The following is a 27759-nucleotide window of genomic DNA, read 5'->3' as shown; positions in this document are numbered from 1 at the left end:
TGAAATAGGGTTCTGTGACATGATACAGAAAAACAAATTTAAGAGGAGAAAGGTTGCATTGTATTGTGAAATTGGTAGCATTGCAGAGGGATTGCTGGCTGGTATTAACAGCTCAACTTCAGTTAGGCTGAAATAGTTACAAATGTATTGATTTTTAAATTTTTTTAAATCTTCACTAAAAATAGGTTAAAGTATTTTTGAAGAGTAGTAAAGTAAGATACAGATAGTCTGCTATTATTAAATAATGTATCTTGGGAAACATGTCTCATGTTTCAAAACCAAGAGTTGAACCTGACTGAGAACATGTTGTCCTGGTGAAGATACCCTTCTGATGTAGCTGAATTAAAAGCTACTCAGAAGTGCTCTTCTAAAATACCGGGTTAGAGTTTGTAAGTAGTTTGCTGTAGAAATCTTTGATTGCATCATCTGTATTGTTCTACCTTCAGTATTACACTGATAGTAGTCTTGTTCCATGGAACCCTTCCACATAAATAGAGCAAATGGCCCAGGTGGAGGGCAAGGTTGTTGCTGCAGAATTTTGACATTGTAAATGTGTGGCACTGAAAGGCACAAAACTGGCTATGCCACCAGATTTCTGTGTGCTACTGGACAAAATAAGAATTGATTTCTTTATAGTACTGGGCAAAATAAGTATTGATATATAAGTAGAATGTAAATAAATGTGCAATAGATAAGTAATTTGGGCTTTTTATGAGGTGTAATTGATTTCTTTGCAATACAAAAAAGTAATCTTTATACAATAAAGTTATATACATTTTTATTGAAAAAATTATTGTAGGAACTGAAATCAATATGTAAATGGTTTGCTAATCATAGTATGTTTAGATCTTTTTTGGTATTGTTAAATATGTACTTAAAAATAAAATACTATGACTTTGAATTAATAAGGAATTTATTACAAAAAAAAAAAGACATTTAGGGCTGTTATTAAACTGGAAAATAGGACAGAAGCAAGATACTGATACAACTTCAGAAAACAGCAGTAGAGTTCATATGAAAATCCAAAGCATTGATCTGGATGATACTTAAAATGTACTGTATTTCCATTTTGTGGTGAAGAGTCCATAAAAATATTTCTTCAACTATGTTAATATCATTAAGGCATTTTATGCAATGAAGTTAAACTTTTAAAAATTCATGTTGTAATAATAATTCCCACTGAAGAAGTACAAAATAACATCTTGAATTATTTTGGACAAAGAACTGGAAAATTGAATTTCATTTGGTAGTACTTCTCATATAGCATCAACAAAAATGAACAAAGCTTGGAGAAATATTGCCAACTTCTTATTCAATAATAATCCTTATATTATATGGAGGTGGTCTTGGTCTGGATACCCTGAGAAATACAAAAGACCAACAATCCCTATGCTGAATTTGAGTAAAAATGGATCCAATGTTGATAAAAAGATAAAGTCAGGTGCTATCTTAGGATATGCAGATGGAATATCTCCTAGAAGGCATGTGAACTAGTACTTAGTAGCAGTGATACATAAAGCAGTCTTCATATGGAGATCTGTGTCACATTTAGTGCATTTCAAGTTGATATTACGCAGAGAAATTAGAGAGTTTAGAGGAAAATACTGAGATTATTGAGAGATTGTTCCTAGACAGAAAAAAAATGGTTGAGTTGTGTTAGTTAAATTAAAGAGCAAAGGGACGCTTACTGGAGTAGGGTTTACCTGTGTAAAAGGTTGCTGAGGAGAGAGAAGGAATGAGTGATTTCTAGATCCTTTTGGATCTAGTAAGGGGGGGGGGGAAGGCCTAACACTGATCTGTGTGAATGTGTCTCTTTATGGAGGGTTGCTTCTTGACCAACCTGATCTTCTATGATCTAGTGACCTGCCTGGTGGATGAAGGAAAGGCTGTTGATGTGGTCTACCTTGACTTCTGCAAAGCCTTTGATGGTGTCTCCCACAGTATTTTCCTGGAGAAGCTGAAAGCCCATGGCTTGGACAGGTTATGCTCTTTGCTGCCTAAGGAGCTGACTGGAGGGCCGGGTCCAGAGGTAAATGACAGTGGTGAATGGAGTTAAATCCTGCTGGCAACCAGTTGTGAATGAGGTTCCCCAAGGGTCGGTACTGGTGCTTGTCTTGTTCAGTATGTTTATTGATGACCTGGATGAGGGCATTAAGTGCACTCTCAGTGAATTTTGAGATGACACAAAGTTTTCTGGAAGTGTTGATCTGCCTGGGGGTAGCAATGCCCTGCAGAGCAATCTGGACAGGCTGGATAGCTGGGCTGATGCCAATGGGATGAAGTTCAACAAGACCAAGTGCCAAGTCCTGCACTTTGGCCACAGCATCTCCAGGCAGTGCTACAAACTTGGGCTGGAGTGGCTGAAAGACTATTTGGAGGAAATGGACATGAGGGCGTTGGCTGATGCTCAGCTGAACATGAGCCAGCAGTGTGTCCAGGTGACCAATGGCATCCAGACTTGTATCAGAAATAATGTTGCCAGTAGGAAAAAGGAAATGATCATCTTTTGGTACACAGCTCTGGTGAGGATGCACCTTGAATACTGTGTTCAGTTTTGTGCCCCTTCACTGCAAGAAAGACATGAAGGCCCTGGAACCTGTTCAGAGAAGGGCAGTGAAGCTGGTGAGGGATCTAGAGAACAAGTCTTAAGAGGAGCAACTGAGGGAACTGAGATAGTTCAGTCTGGAGAAGAGGAGGCTGAGGGGAGGCCTTATCACTCTCTGTAACTTCCTGAAGGGAGGTTGTAGTGAGCTTGATGTTGGCCTCTTCTCTCATGTAACAGTGATACGACTGGAGGGAACAGCTTCAAGTTTGCCAGGGAAGATTCAGGCTGGTCATTAGGAAATATTTCTTTAAGATGGAGTGGTCAGATGCTGGGATAGGCTGCCCAGGGAGGTGATGGAGTCACTGACCATGGAGATGTTCAAGGAACATTTAGACATTGTGTTGAGGGACATGATTTAGTGAGGAGTGTTGGTGATAGGTGGATGGTTGGACTTGGATGATCTTGTAGGTCTTTTCTAACTTTGGGGATTCTATGATTTTATGAGTTACATTTATGTCAGTTTTCCTGAATCTGTGAATACTTACAGCAGTTTTTCCTAAACAATCTTAAACTTAAATGCTTGTTTAGTATCTGTGCTATGCTATCTAAGTATGAAACTGCCACCACCCCTTCAGGAATCTATCTTTTCTGTAAGGAGACTGAAGCATGAGTAGAGTATGCATATACTGGGAAATGACATTCTACTCAAATGATAGAAAAAAAACGCGTTTTCTGTGTAAACTGTAAGTTCTTAAAAATTCACAATACTTTCTCAGTTGTGATGACACACCTAAAGGAAAGTGGATGCTATGGATAAAAATAGAACATGTAATAATGTGTGCCTGAATAACCTAATTTTACTAAAATCATAGAATTGTGGAATGGTTTGTGTTGGAAGGGACCTTTAAGATCATCTAGTTCCAACCCCTCTGCTATAGGAATAGACACCTCCCACCAGACCAGGTTGCTCAAAGCCCCATCCAGCCTGGCCCTGAAAGCTTCAAAGGGAGGGGGCATCTTCAACCTCACTAGGCAACCTGTTCCAGTGCCTCACAACCCTCACAGTAAAGAATTTCCTCCTAATATCTAGTCTAAATCTACCCTCTTCCAGTTCAAAATCATTTTCTCTTGTCCTGTTGCTACATGCCCTTCTAAAAGGTCCCTTCTCAGCTTTCCTGTAATCATAAGTATTTACCAGTAATTGAATACAGGTCCTCAATTGGTGAGTGAACTAACAGTGCAGTCCTCTTCAGAACGTTTTGTACATACACTATTACAACATTGGTGTTTTTTTTTAGGTACTAGGAATGATTTTGTTTCTAAACTGATAGCTTTCATTTGCTGATGTTATCGTGAATAAATGTGTAATTCAGCTATGTTTGGTATCCATTGCTTCAAATTTTTTTTAACCTTACTAGCTATTAAGTACTCATAGAATAATATATAATATAATATACTTTATAATATAGAATAATATAATATATACTCATAGAATAAATCAGAAAATCCTCTGCTATGTATCAATTGGCCATACACAGTAAGTTTCGTACTGTTTGTAGTGTTGATAGCTTCTTGCAAAAAAATCATATAGAGGAGTCATTGGATCTTGAGGAGCTTCTGTTGCCTTGAGCAAAAATACCAAAGCTGCCTAATCATTTCTGTTCTGGGAACTGAATCACCTGTGAATTTAGATCTGTTTGAAGAGGCAGCTTACACTGGAGACTTTCTTTGTGCATATATAGGCAAAGCTGCACTTTATACCCTCACAGAACAGGCATAAATTTCCTTATATTTACAGGAAATCTTTCCTTATGTACACAGTAAGCTTTTTGAGAGCTACTGACTCATTTGTTTCATACAGATTTTAAAATAATTACATATTTTTACATATTTTATAATATGAATGGAATAAAAAGGATTAATGAATACACAAGATTAACAAGTATATCCAATTGTGTTCCAAACTAACGTTGCTGCTTAACAATAGGAAAGACTTGTCTGATAATACTTCAATTAAGATATTGTTCAGTATTACCTTTTCTTTATTGAGACTTCATTTTTTGTTATGTTGTAGTTTGGATAAAATATTTCCTGACTTCTATGAAGCCAAAAGTCTACTTGTATTTCCACCTACGAAAAGAGTGTAAAAACAATTCTCAAATTCATGTTACCCTAAAATCTACTCCGTATATCCCTTTCTCCTCACTTCCCTGTGTGAATGTTTGATGCTTGTTGGACTGAATGTGCTGGAATCTTGATGTTTGCTTTACAGTTAAGAACACAGAGAGCGAATGAGTTTATAGTAATGATTCAACAGATGAACATGGTGAGGGATAAAACTTTCTCTTCTAGTAAGGACATCTTCCACATCTTATGGAACCACCTACTAGGGCAACATGCTATTCACAGAGTATTACTGCAAGGATTGATTTTTTTTTTTTTTTAATATACACTTATCTGGTACAGTTGGTACATAATAATTCCCAGTGCGTGATTTGCAGCACTTAGGCTTTTTTTTGGATTTCCTGTTAGTAGAGTTACATCAGAAATTAAATTGATTGGTTCTCTTTGTCATATCCAGAAAATAAATGAATAGATTCTAGAAGTAAAAGATCCACTTATCTTCAGAAGTTCTTAACTAGAAATTACTTCTTTCTTTTATTAACTTCACATTTAACTTTTTAACATTGTATTATTCACGTATGCTTCTAGATAGTGGTGTGAGTTTTCTTTATTGCAGCTGTTTATTAACAAAATGCTGGTGAATCCTGGTATATGTAACACCTCACAATACCTCAAAGCTGTAACGCTTCTCACCATAAGGTGAGATTTTCTTTTTTCTCTAGAGAGAATTTCCTCTCCAGTTTTTCCATTGCAATACTTTTGATACTAGCTCACTGTAATTGATGAATTGTTGGATTTTCATCAGTAATTTGTTCATAAGTAGCTGTTTTTTTGTGTTGTCATCACCTTTCACATGAAGTTGTCAGAATTAGTTAAGCCATAACTAACTCCTGTGGTGATCATTGTTAAAAAATCCCTTACATTGTAGCCCATGTGAATGAAGCTCTCTGTAAAAATTTCTTTCTTATGCTACTATCAGATTATATTTTTTATGAATTGTGAATACCTATAGAATTTTGCAACTGGTAATTATTTCCTTTAAGATTATTGCTTTTCTACTTAGTATCAGGTATCTTGTTTAAAAATTACCTTGAATATTGGATTCTTTATTTCTCTGGGCAGTAAAGGTAATCAAGTTCTCATAATGTCTTTTTTCATGGTTTTCAGGGTATTTCAGGCTGTACAAAGAAAAATAATAGAAGCTTTTTAATGTTTTGTTTTGAAACAGGAAAAGACAACATTAAAAGTTTCTGTGTATGTATGTATTAGGGAGTGTGACAGAGGTACACTAACAAGACTAATGATTACCTGAAATACTTGTCTTTGCTTTTGAAGCTTAACCCTTTTGCTCATCAATCAGTCAGCAGTGGCAGGTAGTGACCATTAGGTGGATTCATTAACACCCTGCAGCCTTCTTGTACAGGGTGACTCACATCTGTCTTCATTAGTAGTTTTCTAGTTGCCAGTAGTGAACAGATGGGTCATTATAGCCTACATTGCCCTCTGGGCATACCTGGAGGACGGGCAAAGTCGTCATTCTGTACAGATACATAGTTACTTAGTAGAAATTGACCAAAATATTTGTTAGAAGTCTTAGAGTATCAGGCTCTTTCCTCAGATTAGTATATACTAGTTAGTTACTTCTTGTGAAGTCTTTGTTTCATGTTTTTTTGGGCTATTTCAGGCTGTCCAAAGAAAAATAATAGTTTATGCTTAGTGATTTTATTTTAATATTTATTTTTGATACCAGCTCTAAGAACGTGAAAGTGTCTAAAACAGAGGCTTGAGTTGTTTACTATTATTCAAAAAAAAAAAAAAAAAGTATTAGAGTACATCTTATAGCAATGTTAAGTGTAAATCATTATTTTCATCCAAATTCTAGGTGCAAACTTCATGATCTTTTTTTTTTCTTTTACAACCAGGCTATATTCTGTAGAATTTAAATGATTTTTTTTTTTTTTTGAAAAAGAACTCAATTAAGACAGAAGGCGTAATTTTGTTGCCTGGAGAAGAAAGTGAAAGCCTTGTTTCCTTATTGCCATCAGCACAGCTGTTTATACAGCAAGAGTTAAATCATAGAATTATAGAATGGCCTGAGTTGAAAAGGACCTCAAAGGTCATCTAGTTTCAACCCCCTGCCATGGGCCCCTGCCAGTCACAAGGCCAGGCTGCCAGAGCCACATCATAGTTGAAAACATCTTTGATGAAACACTCTGAATAAATTATTCACCAAAGATTGCCTTCATTCAAAAGTTTGTAATAGTTATGCATGTTTTTTCAACGTTAGCAGTGTTATAATTGATATTCCACTTTGGAACTTTTGGAAAAAAAAAGTTTAATGTCCAATTTTAATTCAGAAATCTCATACATATGAGGCAAAATAATTTCAATTAACCTGATTATGGCTCTAGATTTTCCCCTGGCATATTCTCTGAAATGGAAAAATAACTTCATTTACCAGTGAAGAAAAAATGCCCTTTTCCTTTCAAGGTGTTAATAAATTCCTTAAAACCCCCAAGCTATTACTCCCCCTTCTTCTACCATCCTACTTTTTTAGTGACAGTGATGGTGATAGCAGCAGCAACTTTTACTATATAAAGGGGACCAGTGCTTACTATTCTCTGGGTGTTATTCTTTATTGATTTTCTTGACTCATGATGGTCTGTAATTCTTTTTGTTATAAAGGTACTTAGAATATATATCTTCTTAATTTGCATACTGCATTCATAAAACTGTTGAATCTCCAGAAGAGCTGACTATTAAAATATATAATATATATCTTTGAGTGGCTTCTAAAGAAATGCTATCTAATTTCAGGAATGGTGTTTTTTGGAGGGTATTTTTTTCACTGGACAAAGAATACTCTTTATTTAAGCATAATTATTATAAATTGATTTTTTTCTTTTCCTTTCCTAATAATTAAGCTGTTGCCCACTGGAAAGTTGATTGCCATACTTAAATGTGGTGTATGTTGTTTCTCTTTTCATAATTTGGAATGGGTTCTGATTTTCTCCAGCTTTTCCTTCCTAATTTATGGTTAAACAATTTCTTTTACTAAATTTCTGTGAAACTTTATTTCTGGAAGATAATGTATAGATACACACTTTGATTTAAGTGATATGACTTTTGAAGTAGAATATAAAAGCAAATGTTTTTGTAGTTCACATCAAACTATCACTATTTGTGCCTATCTAAGTAACAAACAGAAACTGTTCTCATTAGGAAGATGTGACCTTATCTGCTGGAAAGGTTATATTTCATGTCGGAAGAACAGTCTGTGCAGTTTATTTTAAAAGATAAATAATTGTGCCATCTTTGGTGGTAAATTATAGAACAGTTTTTATTATCAGAATAATTTTTAGATATTTGGTGAGGAATATCATTAGTGAAGTTGTCAGAAGTAATGCACTTATGCATGATAAAAATAACTTTTCAAGTTATGTGTAGAGCAGATGAATTGGACAGAAAACGGAATACATGCTTTGTACTTGCATACAGATAGTTTATGACAGTTCTGTTTGGCGCATGAAGGGAACTTTAATAGTTTGTCTCTTGAAAAGTGCAATATCTCACTGCTGTTGCTGTTTTTTTTTTCAATTTTTTTTTGCTCTGTTTTGATAGGCATATTTTTTGTTGAGCATGAAAAAGGGTGGATGGGATTTGTTGCCGTAGCCCAAGGAAACACTAAAATTTACTCATCTTCTCTGTTTTTGAGAAATAATGTACTGTCTTTAACATGTTCTACATATATGTATGATCTCAGATTACCCACCAATAAAGATCATATTTTGCACCTATCTAGGGTATTTGCATATATTCAAATTGTTTACAGAAGCCATTAGAATGATCTTTGACTTAAGACTGCCCAGATAACTCTAAAATAGCCCTGTGTTTTATGATACAGTCTTTAACTATATGAAGACGCAGTTTTCTTCAGGATCTTGCCTTAGGGTATACACAACATATCATTAATTCAGTGAAGAGTTATTCTTCCCTCCTATGTTCCTCATCCTATATGAATTCCATAGTGTACATTGCAAATCTTCCATAACATATTCTGAAATGAAGGTGATTCATTTTCTAGCAGCATTCTGCTGCTTGTAGGGTTTTTTTAGCCTCTATACAAGCAGAAAATGTATTATGTTTCTTTGAAATCTACTCATGTTCATTTTCACTGCTACCATCCTCTATTCTTTTTGCCTTACACTTTTTTCATTCTTTCACGCATCCTTTCTCATCTTTGGTTCCCTCATTCAAAATGATTGTTTAACATTCAGCTTTCCTGATGTAGACGAAGATTACCTGAATCACTTTCATTCTGATGTGAATGTGTGAAAATGGATATGAATTTTGAAATGTCTCTATGTTAGTTAAAATCACTGACTCTGTTATAATATGTTTTTCTAATGTGTTGACAATACGAACACTTTTAAATTTAGCACTTCAAAATGGAGTATGATAATTCATATTTTAAATGATGGAAAAATCAATATTGTTAGGAGCTTCATAACAATGTATTCAAAAGCAGTTACTTTTCATTGTTAAAAAAGAAAAACTGCGTATTCTTTTATGATATGTTTTGATAACAGCTAACACTGTCTTAAAAAGTCAGTTTGATATATTTCTGTTAATTATGGTTAATATCTGTGAAACATTTTTTGTGCACTTAAGAATTAGCAACAGGAATCAGTGGTGTTTTTTTTTTTTAGGGCTCTTATATTCAGTGATTATTTGAAAATTACGTATGGAAATCTGAAGGTAAAATAAGTGCTTTGTAATGACCCCTGAGGGAACCTGAAGTACATTGGTTTTAAGAGTGAAACTGTTGGATATAGTTACTAAAACTAAGAACTATTCATTAATTAACTTCTTATTACCTCTTAAATGGTAGATGCTGGTCATTTTCCAATGATGGTGCTGTGGTTTAACCTATCTGGTCACTCAGCACCACAAAGTCATCCTCTCACTCCTTTTCCTTTGCAATGGAATGTGGAAAAGAGCAACAACAACAACAAAAAAAATCAGTAGAACTCATGAGTTGAGATAGAACTATTTACTAATATGAAGGAAAGGAGAAGAATAATAATTATGAAATTATGAAAAATATGCACAAGCAATTGCTCACCACCCCTTGACTGATGCCCAACTAGCCCCTGAGCAGGGGAAGAGAGAAACGTGAACTCTCACAGACTTTAAAACTCCTTCTGCGTGATGTCATATGGGATGGGCAATCCCTTTGGCTTGTTTAAGTCAGATGTTCTAATCCTGTTTCCTCCCAGCTCCTTGGGCCCTTTGCTGAGAATGGCCTTGGTTCTGTACAACTCTGCTTAGCAGCAAGTATAAACATTGGTGTGTTATCAACATTGTTTTTCTCCAAGATCCAAAGCATGGCCTCATACCAGATGCTCTGAAGAAAAGAGTTAATCCCAGATGAAACGGAGATGGGTGTTTATTTGTATGTGGGTTGTATAGTGAATTTTAGTTACCTTGTATGTTAGTTCTTGTCAAATTGTACAAGTATTGCTCCTAGAACATTCAGAGGATGTGTCATTTGGATGCTATTTGCTGCTGTTTAACCTGATGAGATAAATTCTTTCAGAAATTTTCTTATCATGTTATAATGGCACTTGTATGCTCAGCTACTAACGCTGTCATGTTTATGTTTGATCTGCCATTTATCAGTATCTCCTTCAAGTGCTCTTCAGAGTACTTGTTTATGCTGTTTTTCAATGCGTGCTTATTTTCTTTTTTTTTTGAGAAGAAATATTCTCTGGTTACTGTGTTGTTTTTTTTTTTTGTGTGTGTATTTCATTGATTCAAGTAATACGTTATGCTTTAATCACTTATTCAGACTTCTTTTTCTGTAAATGAGGAAAATTATTTATCTTCTTGAATTCTTTTACATCTGTGTAAATTTCAGTTTAAATACTATACTCACAGAAATGTGATCTCAATCTGCACAAGGACAGTCTGTTTCAGTTCACCTTCTTTATGCATTAGGTTTGTGTCATAGTATTCTGAAGACATTTGGTAAACTAGATCGCACTTCCTACCAGTGACTGGACCAACTGGTCTAGATTGGATGATAACTCAAACTGTTCAGTCCCCTGTCCTCAGACTTACCTATTCTTTGTACTGTTCTAGTGGGATCATCAAGTGGAATTCATGTTGTGGCTTATAATCTTTTCTTGATTCAAACGAATTTATTTCAATGTATTAGACTCATTTTTTATTCTCAAGCAAGCTTCTGAATGATCTCCTATGATGTGAAGTTTCATAACTCCCCTTTTAGACTGAGAAAGCAAGAATTAATATATTAACACATTGTTTTTACATTTGCAATATGTTATTGTAAGTTAAATTGTTAGTAAAATATAATCAGTATTAGTGAAAATATAATTTTACTGATAAATTAATGCTGCTTTGCAGATCATTTGGTATCGTAGACCCATCTTTTCATTGAGTTATCTTTTCAACATTCAGCTGATAGTGGGTGATTTTCTGAGACAGCTGTTTATTTGCTGGAAGTGGGAAGCATGTTATTCTCTCTAATGAGCTCACAAACTTGAGGAATTTATAAAAAATTTTTGGCACTCAGCAATTGTAGGTGCCAAACTGGTGTTAGTTGTTATTGTGGGGAATACTGTATGATACAGCATTTAGAATGGCGTAAAATTACAGGTCAATAAAAATCTCTCTTAAAAGTGAGAAAATAATCTTATGTTAACACAGTTTTAAAGCCAAGTTGGTTACCTGCATAGATCCCTGCGGAGATTGATGAAGTTTCTTTGTGAAACTTCATTGCATAAAAAATTCTAATAAGAGTAGAATACCTACAGCTATGCCAAAATTTGTGTCAAGGCATCTCATAGACTGGAATACTGGAATCCAAGAAAAGTCTGAGATGTAACGCTAACGCAGAAAATTTTTATCTTCTAAACCTTTGGTCTGGCTTGGGAGGAAGGGAGGTTTCTATCAATCCTTCTTTAAGATTTTTGTGTCTGTACTCACCAGCAGCTAGAGTGACTTTCTGAAGACCATAGGGAGATCTTGTGTTCTTTTGGAATATGGCAGATTGGAAATTAGTATTAATCTCCTTTAGAGACACTTTTGTATTGCACTAAGTGCAGCTTAGTTTCTCCCCATCTAAGTAGAGCTACTTAATGTACATCATCTGGTGATCACAGGGTGTGTTCAGTTGGACCTACATGATATGGTTCCTACTGTCACTTTTACTGCTCTCAAAGTCACAGTTTTGTAGTGCAGCACTGGCTATACTTAATATTGGAGAAGCATGAGAAATTTTCTTACTATCAAGGGACTAATTTTGACATTTAACATACACTTTTTAAGGTCCTGAAAAACTTTCGATGTGGTGGCTTAATAGTAATTGGAACTTGGGCTTGATGCACATGTCTGAATACTTTATACAATTTTTATTTGATCAGTAGGATCATTACTTAACATTTTGAAAGGTTGCTGATAAGTGATTGTGTGTTTGAAGGTATTTTGAACCTTGGCTGCTTCAGAGTACAAACATCCTTAGGTTTGCTTCATCAGTGTGGGGAAAAATGCTTAGAACTGTGCAGTTTAAATTAATCCTGTGCACACTGAATCTTAATTTAGTTAGTACAGATAGACACAGTGTATATAAATAGTGGGTAGTTCACGTGGTGTGGTTGTTTTGCTTTTTTGGGGGGGGGGATCAGGATTTTATTTTGGTATATTTGCTAATACTTAAAGGCAACTGATTTGACAACAATTAAAGCTTTAGAAATGCTTTTGCAGTCAGCAAATCTCCAACAGAATTTTTGAAATAAGCTTAGTGTAGTTTGCTTTTGTCTATATTTGCATGTACAAACTTTTTAGCAACAGTTCAGCAGTTCGTAGTGTTGACACTGTCTTGAGCTGCTTTAAATTTCATAGTGTAGAAAATATGAATGGCTGAAAGTATTGTAAAAATCATTAATACCAAAACTGTTGTCTGGCAGTTCTTGGAGTGGAAACATGTAGAAGTTCAATTTCTTGTTGTGTCAAGGTAATGCATTTTGGGAACAATTCCTTTGGAGAAAAAATGCCTTAAAAGACAACAAAATGGTAGAGATGTACAAACAAACAACACAGTTAAGTGAATATCATCATAACATGGAATGTAATTTTCACAGTAGGAAGTATTCATGCTGTAGGGAAAAGTAGTTTTCACAAAATACAGTGATATTTATAATGTCCAGTATATCTTGAGAGGTTTTTAGAACCTATGGTATTTTGTTAAATCAGAAGATGTGATGTTTGTTGTTTTAGTTGCCACAGTAAATTCCATGCCTTAAAAATAAGAAAAATGTATTAATTTCAATGGCTGTTAAGATATTTTCAAATCTTTGTATGTGCTTATACTTCAAATAAAGTCATTCCATATTTGTCTTTTTTTCCTTTTTAGAAAAATTTTGTTCCATATTTATCATAAGTAATCTTCCAGGAAATAAGATATTTTAAACTACACAACCTTACTGTAATTTTGTGAAGATTGCTTGACCTTTATAAAAATAACAATCGTTATCTTGAAATTTTTTTATCAGATCCAGAGCAATTATATTACTTGTATCAATTTCAATATCATTTTTTTAGCTTAGATTTTTAAAAAAATATATTGTATAAAAGCCCTTGGAATTTTTTTGTTTGTTTGTTTGGTTTTTTTTTTCTTTTTTTAGAATTTTGTGTAATTCAAACTTTTTTTATGCTCTTATGGCATCTTGTTTTCTGGCTGAAATTTTCCATTCTTTGTTTCTGCCTACAGGTTAACTATTGCTTTTAAAAAATGACAAAAGACTGTCACCTCTTTAAAAATTAGGTAAATAAGTTTAGCATTTTAAAGAAATATACTTTTTACATACTGATAACTTCAAAAGCAAATAAATATTAGCTCTTCAAAGCTTCCTGTTTAGACAGACTCTACTTTAATTGTTTTATTTACTCTATTTTAACATTCTAAATGTTACTGTTTATTAACCTGTGTCTATCTATAGTAAAATGAGCAGTTTTTGTTTATAGGTACTAATAAATCAGACATCATCCTGGGTTAAAACTTTTGCTGTCGGGAACTCTGGAGCCTCTTCAGTTTGTGAGTGAATGTGCTGCATGTTTAACTCTTCCTCATTGACAGATATTCACATCTTAGGCATCTGTCAGCACTCTTCTTGGCCCTGGGGTTGGCTTTTTAAGCATTGTAAAGTGCAGTATAGGAAGTCAGGAGTAAGTTCTTCACAGAATCACAGAATGGCCAGGGTTGGAAAGGACCTCAAGGATCATGAATCTCCAACCCCCCTGCCACATGCAGGGCCACCAACCTCCTCATTTAATACTAGACCAGGCTGCCCAGGGTCCCATCCAATCTGGCCTTGAACACTTGAACGCTTCCAGGGACGGGACATCCACAGCCTTTCTGGACAGCCTGTTCCAGCACCTCACCGCTCTCTCTTCCATCAGTAAATTTCTGAATTATGTGGCAAGCATAGAAGTCTTAATTGAAGTAGTTATCTTTTATACTGAGCTCTGCATCACTGCTGGCTTCTATAAGTTGTATTCCTAAAATATAAAGAGAGGGAAGAAGGAGGGGAAGGAGCACAATGCATTCTTTCACAACTAAGGGTTGTCTTGCAGAACATTGTGGGCATGAAAACTACAGCTCTTGCTGGGGTTTTATGAATATCATTGACCATCAGAGAGTGTATAAAAAAGAGTACAAATTAGTGATGCTCAATGAAGAAAATATTTCTTTTTCCTTAATGTTACCTGGTCAGACTTCATACATTGTATAGAGTATTTAGTAACATTTTACTACTAAGAGATTTATCAAGCTATATGATACAAAGTGAAAGCATAATGCCTAAGCAAAGTAGGATTCATGTAATATAATCGATGTGCTTGAAAGCAAGGTAACCTAATTTTCTGATTACAATTTTTCAAGGTAGCATTAATGCAACCATGCTGTAACTATGATGCACTTTTTTTTCTTAAGGAATAAGTAAGATCACCAGATGCAGCTGGAGTTAAGACATGAGTTTCAAATGATAAAAGCTAGTGGTTGCTGTCAAGCAACATTCAGGGTACCACATAAGATTTAAACCTTTTTTAAGTAAGCAAATATTTATGTATTGTCAATAAAGATTTTTTTTCCCCCAGAATGGGTGTCTGATGATTAGTAGTAGATTTAAGTTAGTATAGATTGAGAAAGTATGACTATGAAAAAGCATATTTTTATCACCTGTATTTATTTATATCCATTACGTTTTAAATATATGCTTCTGTTTTAGGTTGAGTCGGTTGGTTTTTATCCAGTAGGTACATTGAGGATGATTTTCTTCTGTCCTAGTATTTCCATTAATTGCTACTCGTATGAAGTATGGGTAAAAATGTTTTTGTAGCAGAGGGGTTTTGTAGGAGCAGTCCAGGGACTGTCCTGAACCTGACAAAACTAGTTCTGTCCATGAGCATTTCATCCTGTTTTCTTCCTCTTGTCTTGCTTGAGGAGAATGAGTGAGCAGCTATGTGGGAGCTGGACATTTAGCAAAATTTAATGCACCATGTTGTAGTAGAAAACAGAATTTAAGCTGATAGAATTACTTTTCCTTACAGACATTGAAGAGTGAGTATCATTTCCAAATAAAACAGTTTTATGACAAATTTGTCCTGGAAAACATCAGGCTAAAATTGTCCCAATCTTATCCTAGCAACGGCTGTGAAATTTTAAGGTTATTGTTGTATATATAACACATAGTTACTGTTACGGTAATACATAATCTCATAGATGATTAAAGAAACTGTAGAAATTTGCTGTTAACTGAAGAGATGAAGTTGCTTCTTCAAATCAGTTTTTCTTGAGATTCTATAATCCTGCAACACAGCTTACAGCTATTAAAGAAATCTTGTTGGTACATCTTTGAGATACGATATCAGGCTGAAATTTTCAAATTTGTTTAACAGGATGAGGTGCCCATGGAAATGTGATTTTCTTCTGCTCCTTTTAAATTTTTGTCATTACTAATCATAAGTTTTCTATTTTTTGCCTTGCTGATTAAATATTGACCAAATCCCCATTAAAGTTAGAAGTAAACAAATTTATTTTGTGTTAAATGTAAATGATACTATTATCTGAATCTTTCCTATATTTGAGGAGATCCATCAAGGAAAAAAAAGGCATGTCAGCTTTCAGCTATTTCTTATTATCAATATCTATCATACTTAAACTAAATAAAGATTGTGTATGCTTAGTTACTTGTAAGAGCTGTCCTTTTCTATGATAAAATGACAATACTGCAGTTAAATATCTTTTTATGTGTTACTGGAGTTATTTATGTTAAACAGATACAGGCATTTATGTATTTGTCTTTATTGGTTTATTATTTTGTTGGAGTGTTCATTTTCTTGGGGGGAAATAAAGGTATTGCTTATGACTTGTAAGCCAGTTTGTGATCAGGTCTGTTTTAAATTTAGGACTTCCTGTTTCTTCCTTAAAATATGAATGAAAATGCTTACAAATATATGTCACATTATTAAGAATTTACTTCAATGATCTGTATGTAGACATTCACAGTTTTCTAGATATGACTTTGGATGTTCAAAATGTTTTTGTTATAAAAAAAAAAAATCATGATTGTTGGAATGATTCAGTGTTCTCATACATCCACACTGTGACACTTTCTGTAAGAAATAAGTTACTCCAGTAAAAGCACAGTTATAGCTGCTTAATTTGTATTTCCATTAATGATTATAAGTTTTTTGAATCATTAAAATGTCATAAGCAAATCTTGCAGTTCTTTCATGTTTTGCTGCCTTACGGAATAGAAACATTTTTCTGAACTTTCATTAAATCCATAACTGATAGTAAAGATTCTTACACAGTTCTACATTTTTTTTTCTGATACATATTTCCACTATTCTAGACTAGAAAATTCTGTTGCTAATAATATAATCGTAGTATTGTTTCATCATGAATGACTCTTTAAGAAAGGTTACATTGTAAAATCAGTTTAATGAAAGGGTGCAAAATATGAGAATGATTAAAATCTGTAAAACATTAACTGTAAGCAAATCTTCATCAACAGAGTTGGTCAGACCAAAATTAATTCTTGCCTACTGAACTGAAATATGCATAAAACACTTTTTTTTGTACTTCAAGAAAGCCTTGTAACATAATCAGATCTTATTAATCAAAACAAATTCTTAGTAAAAATACGTGGCCCTAAAAGATAATATGCTACTAATTTTAAAATATAGGAGAATGTTTGATATGTGAGAATTTTATTATTGCCAATGTCTCCTAATTCATTTGTAGCATTGCATTTATCATATACTGAAACATACTACTATCTGAAAGAATTTTCAAATTCTTCTCTTCCAGAACTTGGATATACCTTAAGAAAAAAGTAATTGATAGAAATATTTTTTTCCTTGAGAATGCTGAGATCACACTGTGTCTAATATATCAGTTTGTTTTACATACTCATTCAGATCTTGCTGTCAGTAACATTTGTAATTATTTAAAATTCTAAAAAGATGAAAAAATGCTTGTTAGACTATATATATATATATATATATTTGCTAGAACCTTCTAAGTTAATCTTCTCATCTTAGAGACTGGACACCATTTCATGGGTAGCTTTAGTTGGTAATTAAGATATTGCTTTTTCTTCATTGCCATAGTTTCAATGCAGTAGAGAATATTGCATGTGAGGCACACTGTCAGAGAGTCAGCGTTCTTATTAATGTTCAGTACAAATAGTAATAATTCTTTTTCCTTTGAATTAAATGAAAGTAAAGTTATTTTTACAATTAGTGTTACAATTTCTGGAATACTTCTCACATCTAGCTAGGAACATAATGGATCATTCAGGTTTGTAGAAAGAGTGGGAAAACTTAATGTGCATTGTCAATCTGAGACTGTCTAACTTAGGAAGTTAAAATGTTTCAGCTCCCACCTATGTTATGTATTTTAAGTAACAAGTGCGTTATGACTATAAATGAAACACTCCCAGCTGAGATATTATTCAGAGTTCTTCAAAATATATTTTCCTCTGAATTGCTGCAAATGGCTCTAAATGCCAGTTGTAAGTTCTGACATTTCTTAACCGATGTTACTGGAAATTGAGCTAAGCTGATAGGAAGGCATATGTGCATCTCATGCAATTCTTTTCCTGCTATTCAAATTCAGAACTGGTGCAAGAGGGCCAAGCTGAAGAAAAAAACCCAGCTCTGTCCATAGATGTTTGATTAAATATTATATTTTATTACATAAAATGATACTGGTATGTACAGTTACAGTTTGTACAGTATTTATCAGATACTTCTGATTTGGATTTTTTAAATTGTATCAAGTATATAAGGCACTGTTTTTCATTTTGCTATTGCAGATCATGGGTTGAATAGTTGATTTTCTGTTCTGTTTAGCTAGGAAAAATGTCTTTGTATGTATGTATTTTTTTTTAAATACAGAATACATGTCAAATCAGGTTAAAGTCAATTTACGTTGCATTAGCATAAAAGTTTTGCAAATGTAAAATCTTTTCAGTTTTGTAAGATGGAAAGAAAGCGCTGTGAATCATTAGTAACAGTTCAACCAAAATACTAGAGAGTTATGTACTAAAAGCTTTCTTAATATTAAGCATATGATACTATAGTAGTTCATGCAAATACTTATTGATAATAGTTCCATACTTAATATTTTAAACAAGCAATATTTTATTTTTGTTTTACTTATATATGATATATTGTACACTTAAAATATGATTACGTTCTCAATTATGTAGACTCAAATAGTGATGATGACACCAACACTCAGCTCTGCATGTGCTAATAACTTTTCAACATGTAAGACAGAAAGATAGATACTAGTTTTTAATTGTGGAATAATTTTGGATTAAGTTATTCAAACCTGCTTTGCAAAAGTTTTCAATAAATTACCTAATGAAATACCATTTGTTATTACAGGGATTTGTATTATGGGATAGAATTTAGATGGCTAGGAAAGTTATCCCTCTGTTTTGCGTTCAAGCATAGAGATTTATTATTAAATCATTTTGTTACATTTATCATTATATTGTTTCGTTAACAACAACAACAACAAAACAACAGTGCTCTTCTGCAGGATTGCCATGTTAACCCCTAGATCTGACTTTGTCTTTTCCAAAACAAAATGTATTCATGCAATCTATGGATTTGATACATATCTGGAATGATTACCAATTCATTGTCTCAGTTCACATGGGATCATGTGGTATATTTATATTTGCACTACAATCCACGCTACTGGGGTACTTTGAACTGTGGAGCCTGTGTGAGTAAGTTGAAGGACTTTTGATTGAATCTTAGTTTTACAGTAAAGTGTTTTAATAAGTGAGTCAAAAGATAGATTTGAATATTTTATTAATTAAAACTTTGTAGTATTTTTGTGGTTATATCTGTAGCTCCTGAAATACTCAAGTGATTTAGTTAGTAATACAGAAAACTTAAATGTAGTGGGATGATTCATATTGCCCGTAGCTAATGACAGTATGGCTGTGGAATACCCTTTTAATAAGATCTTCGAGAGATCTCAGTACTTCATTATCTGGATCATTTTCATATTCCTTGAATTGAAATATACATAAGCCTTCACTTTTAATTTAACTTGAAGTTGATTCTCGCTTGACACAAATATATAGATAGTTTTATAACATGAGTATTTTTCCAGGAGAACATGAAACAAGAAGTTATTTTCAGAGATCTGTTACAGAAGGGAAATAAATTTTCATGATTAATTTCATTCACAGTTCTAAATAAGCCATATGTGTTTTTCTTTCCTCATTCTTCTGTATTGTAATAACCTGAGTAGTAAAATGTTACCATCAAGAAATAATTGTAGTGTTTTATGACTGCTTTTAATAATCTCTTCTTGTTTTTGCTTTAGTCTGTTGATGTTTGAAATCTGAATGAAAAGGTATTGACGTAATGACCCAAATATTTGTGTTTATATACTTGTTCATATATAGTGTGTGTATATATATATGAAAATTCTTATGTAAATAATCATTTTGAATCTTGCTTTATTCTATGTACAATACATGGAGGAGGTTTCACAAGCATTTCAGTAGTTATAGATGTAATTTATGTAATGTATAGTACACCGATGTATGATTTGAAAGCATGGTGGCAGAATAAGTGAAACATTTTTTCAGTGTGTAAAGCAGCGTAACATGCGTACTGTATAGTCTTAGAATGGGTGCTGTTTGATATTAAAAGGAAGTTTTCACTGAGCAATAGGCTAAGTGCTGGACTTCATTGTAACTGACTTGTTTATTGCCTTTCTGAAACACCTAAGATATTTAATTTAGTTTTAATATTTTTGTTATGAGTCTAAGCAAACTTATCTTTCAGCTGTCAGTGATCTAAGGCAAAATTTTCATGACTCTGTGATCAAATGTAAAAAATGATTTTTAAAATAATCAGGAAATAGTCATACAAGGCTGGCAATACACTTGTATTACGATATAGCTTTGAAGAAAACTTTGCTTGCCATTTCTTTTTTCTCTAGTATTGCTCCACAGGTCTATTTTTCTTGTATCTGTATTCATCTTTAGCGGCATAAGATGCCCAGTTTCTGGGACAAAAAAACAACTTTGTTTCTATCAATTTGATCATCTTCCTGTTTTTATTCTTACTAATAATGTACTTTTGAAGTTATGAATGAGCACATCTGGCTTAAAGACTTTTAGGAAACTTCTGATAGTTTTTCAGTCCATCAAGGCAGTTTTTTTCTTTCTCACAATTAATAGTCAAAATTTACTGTATGATTTTTTGCTTTGTTGATTTTAATTTTTGTATTCCAAAATAATCCATGTTGTATTTGTTATATAGAACTATATTATACTTATATAGGAACTGGAGTTTTGAAAAGCTTTTAGTTTCTATATTTTAGCAGATATAGAGATGTTCTCCCCCACCCTTCGTTATGCTTCAGAAACAATTATTTTATGAAATAAAATTCATGGGAAATAAGTTTGAATAAAATGAAAGTCTAAACCCAAGCGTGCATGCTAAATCTTTTACTTGTTTGCACTGATGACTGAAAAGTGGTTTTATGGAGGAATATTAGTTGAGTTTTGAATAAGATTTTAAAAGTCATGTGACTTAGGAAAAACTACAGCTGTTAGTGGGACTTTTGTGTAGCTTAGATTACATCTAAACATAGTAATTTCTTTTGGCCAGGGATTATGCACCATGCCAAGGATTTTTATTAGGTGCTAAGGTGTCTACTAGTTAACTTGTGGTAAGTAAGTATATAGGTAAAAATATCTTGATTTCTGCAGTATTGCATGCAATGTGCATTATGTATAGAAAGAGCAGTGACATAGATTGCAAATCAGAAGTATAAAATTTCTAGTATATATATGGCTTGAAGACATGCCACTATATCACAAATACACAGATTGACTGAAAAAACATTTTGTATATTAATGTAGCTTTGTATTTATGGACAAACATACAAAGTATTCTGCAAAAACGAGTGGTGTTAATGCTTGCAAGTTAATACATAGTTGAAGATCACTCCTATGATGACCAGAAAGATTCAGCCTGGTAGTTATCGCTGTTTCTAAATTACATTCATGAAGAAAGAAAGAGTACTGTACTGTTCTAAACACTTGTTTATATTTTTGAATTTGCTGTGGGCTGTTGTTGGCATGTATATATATATTTTTCCTTATACTGCATCAAAATTTTTTACCCGTGAAATCAACTGTACCAACTCCTGGCACATACAATGAACCACACATAGCTTTCAAGTCCTTGAGCAAAACATTAAGCGTGAAAACAATCCCATTTGGTTAAACTGCTTTTTGACTTGCACATGACTATAGCCTAGAAAGTACAAGAGGCTGGCAATTAATCCAAATACTGGCATTCAGGGCACATAACATAATATTGGTACAACTGGTATTTTAGGACACTAGTAATTAATCTTCTAATTGAAAATACTGTAAATATGATATTAATTTGAAAGGAAAATAAGAATTAAAGAAAATGTACATATTGGATTTTGGCAAAAGCGTGTAAATATGCTTCCCAACTCAACATTATTTTGGGTGCCTAGGAAATCTGAACACACATTTATCTATGCAAAATAATTTATAATAGTATATTTGGCTTACTTCACTTGCAGGATTCCTACCTAATGAAGAAACAATATAAATAGCATCTGCGGTTGGTGGATTTCTTCTTTTTTTGCTATTTAGGGCTAGAATTAAATAAATCTGTTTCTCCAAAATACAACCTCTGCAGTTATGAACATAAAATACTAAAGATGTCATCTTTGTAGGATTTTACTAAGGTAAATGCATGAGTAGTGAACTATATTTTGACTTTACTGGGAAATTTGTTTCTCATACAGTAGTGAGTACAGCAGTGTTATGTGAATAAAAGGGCAAGGGGCAGAAGGGCAGAAACTGCTGTAAAATGTGCTTTCATGTTGTTTTTTATTTGTTGTTGTTTTTTAATCCTCAAGTACTCATATATCATGCCAGCAACTGGTTTCCTTGGAGCTCACTTTTTACTCTTGACAAATTTAGCAGTTGTGGGCCAGCTGCTTGTGCCATCTAGATAAATCACAGAATGATAGCATGGCTTGGGTTGGAAGGACCAATCTTTTAAGGAGCTTAAAAATCATCAACTTCTAATCTCCCTGCTGTGACCAGGGCTGCTATGATACCAGTATTAATGCCTTCCACTTTATAGTGTGAAATATTCGCAAATACATTCTGAATGACATTGTAATGCCAATGCCATCCTTAGATTTAATAACACACTCAGTATCATCAAGGTATGAATAAGACATCATGCGAGGTAATTTCATAGCGACTTTTGAAGGTTTATTATTAGTAAATTTATTACAACGTAGGAGTGAAAATGAAAACTGCATTGCAAACTTACAGAAGTATACTATTTTCAGGTCCTGCATTCTGTTACATTTTGATCTATGGTATTGAAAATGATATTTTTTAAAAATGTGTGTTACAAGACATTTAGATCTTCAGCTCTTTGAAGTTTACCTCTTCTAAAAAAGGAGTAAAAAAATTTTTGCTGACCCTACTGTAAAGGGCCAGGAAAGTAAAGAAGGTAAAATAAATGCTTGAGAGCTATGGAAATTGATAACTTTTTATTCCAAATGAGCAACGGGTTTTACATAATTGTGTTTTGTTGAAGTGAGCTTAAAAGCAAAACAAGTTCTGACTTTTTTTTTTTGGTCATATAAAGAAGGCAACATTTGAACCACAATGACATTAATTTTAATTTCTTTCTCTGCATTTAAAATTGAAAGAACGAGTTATGTTTTGGGAAAGTTATACAAATACCAGAAAAGTAGTAGAAACAGAATGGTGGCGAATCAGACCTTTTACCAGCTGTTATTGGAATCACAAGTTTTGAGGCTTTTCTGCTTTCCAATGTAAATTTTTATTGTGTAGCCTATTTTGTATATCTTTTTGTTACAGTTTCTATATCTGCACTTCCAGATAATAATCCTTTAAAATACATTTCCCACTTGGTTAATATATCTTAAAGTTTTAGAACGTATTATGACCTGGTTCTGTCTAAGCTGTCATCCAATGGAAGGAAATATTTATGTGGCTGATGAAAAATTTGATAATCTTGTGCCAAAAAATTTGGTTTTCTTGTTATTGCTTTCTGTTTATGATGGTTGCTCTGAAAGTATAAAGTACAATAAATGTATTCCCTATTCTTACAAAGAAGCTTCTTACAAAGAAGTTACTTTTAAAAATATGTTTTGTTTAATATTACATAGTTTTAAGAGTGAAGCTACAATGTTAAAATGAAATTTGGGGGTTCTATATTTTCTTGAACTTCTTGACCTTATAGCTATGCATGAAAGGAGGTTATGACTAGGCAGGCCTCTTCTTCCCTGTAACCAGCGATAGAAATAGAGGCAATGGCCTCAAGTTGTGCCCAGAGAGATTCAGGTTGGATATTAGGAAAAATTCCTTCCCTGAAAGGATAGTTAAGCACCAAAACAAGCTGTCCAAGGAGGAGATTGAATCACCATCCCTGGAGGTGTTCAAGAAACATTTAGACGTAGTAAAGGACATGGTTTAGTGTGGAAATATTGGTGGTAGGTGGACGTTTGAACTTGGTGATTTTGGAGGTCTTTTCCAACCATTGTGATTGTTTGATTCTGTGATTCAGTGTTTTTACCTTTTCCTAATTCTTGTAGAATGCATTTACTTTTGCAACTATAATGTAAAAAGTTCTCTATGAAACATGCAAGTTAAGAAATATAACTTTTGGTGTTTCTGTAGCAACCATAGCTGTTTAATTTTACAAGAGTTTTCAAAGAAAGTGTAGAAATTGCCTGATGTGCAGAAATCATAATTGATTTTAGATCATAAGTGCTAATGCTATTAGGGTTCATGTGAAGTAAATGAATAAAATACAATTTTAAATGAGTTGTTTTCAAAAGGCTAATATTTCTCTATGTTCTATAATTTTCAGGTCAAATAAACTACTGAAAAACTAATATAAACACCATAAACCAGTCTTTCTGACCAACTACAGAAGAAACAATAGCAGCTGCTGACGTAAGTAAACTTCCTAGATTACTGTAATTTTTCTTTTGATCTGAAATTATTGAATGCCAAAGTGTTGATGCAACCAAATTCTTATACAATTTTATCTCAGCCAAACTAAGAAAAAATATATATATTCTCCAAGGAAGGCCAGCACTGACTTTCTAAATTGTCTATGCAATGATATCTACAGAAATAACATATCACAGTAAGGAAAATACAGTATTTTATTTCAAATATTTTATGAATACAAGATTACAACAGAAATATTAGTCAAAACGCAGGGCTATCAAGCATGAAACTTTGGATATTTTATTGAAAGTAGTTTAATTTTCCTTTTGTAACATTGTTAATATTTTTAATCACTGTTGCACAGTGGTAAGGTATTTAACACTACTCACCGCTGATGTCATGGGTTGGCATAATAAAATAGGAGGCATTACTTTCAGAGCAGCCCTCATAGCTTGCAACTTAGTCTCTATGCCCTGCCTTAATCCTTTTTCCCATGTGGAAATAAACGCTGGTATATGAAACTTACGTAAAAGAGGAAATGCTACCAAAGATACCACTGGCCGGATAACCACCAGAAAATTCATTTTCCTAATTTACCTAGAAATTATTATGAATCCATAGAGGCAAGACAGTACAAAACATTTTGAGTGGTTTGATTCTTTCTTCTAAACTTCACTGCCATTACTAGAAAAACCAGTAATTGTATGGCCGATTAAGAACTTCCTTGTTCTTGAGAATTCAAAGGTACACATTTATTGAGATTATGAATTTTATCAAGAAAAAGGTTCAGAAGTTTTTTATGTTGTTACTTTTGAATAATGAAGAGCTACCTGGAATTAGAGAGAGAACATCACATTTTTTCGTTTTTCCTGTAACTCCATATCAAAGAACTGTGTGTACCAGTAAAGAATTTGCACTACTTTAATTTTAATCAAGCTAGACCATTTCTAACTTTAAAAAGTCAGTCCACTAAAGAACTAGGATAAAAATGAAATATTGAAAACATTCTGATTTAATTTCAAAGAGATTAAGGAAACTTGCTGCAGCTTCTAACAGGCAACTACTGACTTTTTGTTTTCAGTATTAAAATGGCACTGAGGCAGGGATGACTAACCTGTAGCCATAGACGTGTAAATATAATTTAGAGGTCTAGACTTCCTTATAGTTAGTGGAAAAAGAGTGTATTTTATTTGGTCTAAAGTAGATCTGAAATGCATGTTACAAATGTTCAATCAATTGAAGTACAGCAGATGAACAAGATTTTTATGTCTGTATCACACACTTTTGCATATTCTATGAAGTAAGTTTTTACAATACATTTGGCCTTTTAATGGTCTCTTTAATGTCATTTCTTTTCTTAAAAATAGCAATTCTTATTTGAATAGGGGAGTACTCCATCTGTTAAATCACAGTCATTTAGTCCTCATAACTAGACCATCTCATCCAAACATAATACAAAAATGAGGAAGATAGTGTATCTGTGTAACTGAGCTGCCTAGAAAAACAATAAATCATATTTTAGTAGATCATTAATTGTATCATTGTCTTGCTCTAGAAATAGGTCACATACAACAGTCTTCTGTCTAATAAAATCTCTGAAAGAAAGTTTTTCAGAGTATCTTAATTACACTCATAAATTATTTTATTCTGATTGAGTGATAGAATTGGTGCAGTTACTGAACTGCAAAACATGTCACACTACTTTGTAGAGTTGATTAGAAAAAATACATATGTTAGGAAATTTCTAGGACCACATTAAGTGATGTGATACTTTGAAAAACATTTGACAATTTATTTCACCAGAAACTGCTAAATGTAAAAGTCTCTGAGGAAGCAGTTGTACAATAGTTGTGGAAAGGCTCTCGTTGGTACATTCCCATTTGTGAGAAATCATATGAACTCACTGATACATCTGACAGAAATGACATTGCAGGCTTGGATGCATTGCAAACAATTCATGGGAAACACTCAACTTTTTAGGAAAGGCTCTATGGGCAGAATGAAAATAGGAAATAATAGGCAGCCATATAAGTAGGGCAGCATAGGACATCTAGGAGAAATGGAAATTCTACCAGCTGTCTGAATCAACTTCTATCCTGGATGGCTGTTGCCAGGTCATTTGTCCATGTGTTCTAATAAACAGCAGTATTAGAATATGTAGCTAGCAAATAATGAGAGCTCTGTAACATGACACAAATACCAAGTGTGGTTAGCTGCAGCACCATTGCTATTTTTTCTTAAATATTGTTAGTTTTTTTTTCTTAATATATGCAAGTAAATTTAACATGAAAGCTCTGTATTTATGGAAGAAATTTCCAGCAATGAAATGTATTCCTGATTTTTGATTGTTACAGTAAAAATGAGAAACAAAATTATTTTAGAACTACAAAGAATAACTTGGCTTTTTTTAAAAAAGTATATTCTGAATAAACAATAGGCGTTCATTTTTTGTTCACTTCTAGCCGTGATACTTGTTTTTCAGTTAACCAGCTGAAAGGGTGACTTTATTTTTGGCTGATTTTGTATATTACAATTTCAGCATAATTATTTACTAATCAGTTTTTTTAAAAAAGTATTTTATTCCTTGAGAAACAACAGATCACTTAAATAAAAGGGGTGACACATTTTAGTACTTTTTTTTGCATCCCAAACCTTCAACAGACAACTTATATTTATGTTTGTGTTTTCAATAGTTACAAGTTAAACATCTGTTCAAAAGCAGAGGGTAACTGTTGGTATTATTACCATCTTACAGAATATCAGATGTATAAAAATAAGTTCAGTATTGAAGTAAACAATTTTTTTGAATATAATCACCTTTAAAACCTAAGTACATCTATAAATAATAAACCACTATAATAACTATTTAAAATACACATTTCAGTACTCTTCACTGATAAATTACTCTTTATTATATTATATGTAAAGGAATGGATACTGAAAGATCATGCAATAATATTTCAGAATGTTGTTTTGCCCTGTTGCTGTTAGTGCATGTGGATAAAAGAAAAATTAGTAAAAAATTTAAAAATTAGTTCCATTCTTTTGAAGGATCAGTGGATCAAATAATGTTAAATATAATTAAAATAATATAATTCAAAATCCAAATATTTTTAAAATATCCTTTATACTTGGCATAAAATCAACGTAGAAATTCATTTTAATATTGAAGAGAATAAAAAATTCAGGTGATCTGAGTATTTTCATATATAATAAAAATTTAATATTTAGCCTTATTTCTGCTGACACCCTTTGACTATGACACAAGGAAGACTGCACATGAAACCATGTTTGTTAGGTTAAGGGATATAGCGCACATATATATCACACTGAATGTGAGAGAGAAAATGTGAAAAACAGAACAAAAGCTTTCGGGAACTGGAATCCTTCCTCAGATGATGTCTAAAAAGTATTTTCCCTAACAGGTCACATTAAGAAGGGCTTTTGTATCTGAAAATGATCCGACTTCTC

General features: G+C 33.1%; 1 long non-coding RNA gene across 2 annotated transcripts in view; it reads left to right on the top strand.

Annotated features, from left to right (window-relative positions):
- The window catches only part of LOC116239119 (uncharacterized), a 328962-nt gene that overhangs the window by 22439 nt on the left and 278764 nt on the right, over positions 1 to 27759 (top strand). For both annotated transcript variants that reach the window (XR_016466097.1, XR_016466098.1), the window contains exon 2: positions 24203 to 24288. This is a non-coding gene — a long non-coding RNA (uncharacterized LOC116239119). The remainder of the gene's footprint in view (positions 1 to 24202; positions 24289 to 27759) is intronic.

Source organism: Phasianus colchicus, chromosome 4 (genome assembly GCF_987193195.1).
Source record: "Phasianus colchicus chromosome 4, bPhaCol1.hap1.1, whole genome shotgun sequence".
Classification (NCBI taxonomy): domain Eukaryota; kingdom Metazoa; phylum Chordata; class Aves; order Galliformes; family Phasianidae; genus Phasianus; species Phasianus colchicus.
Note: the sequence above shows the minus strand (reverse complement) of the source record. Positions and strands in the feature narration are given on the sequence as shown.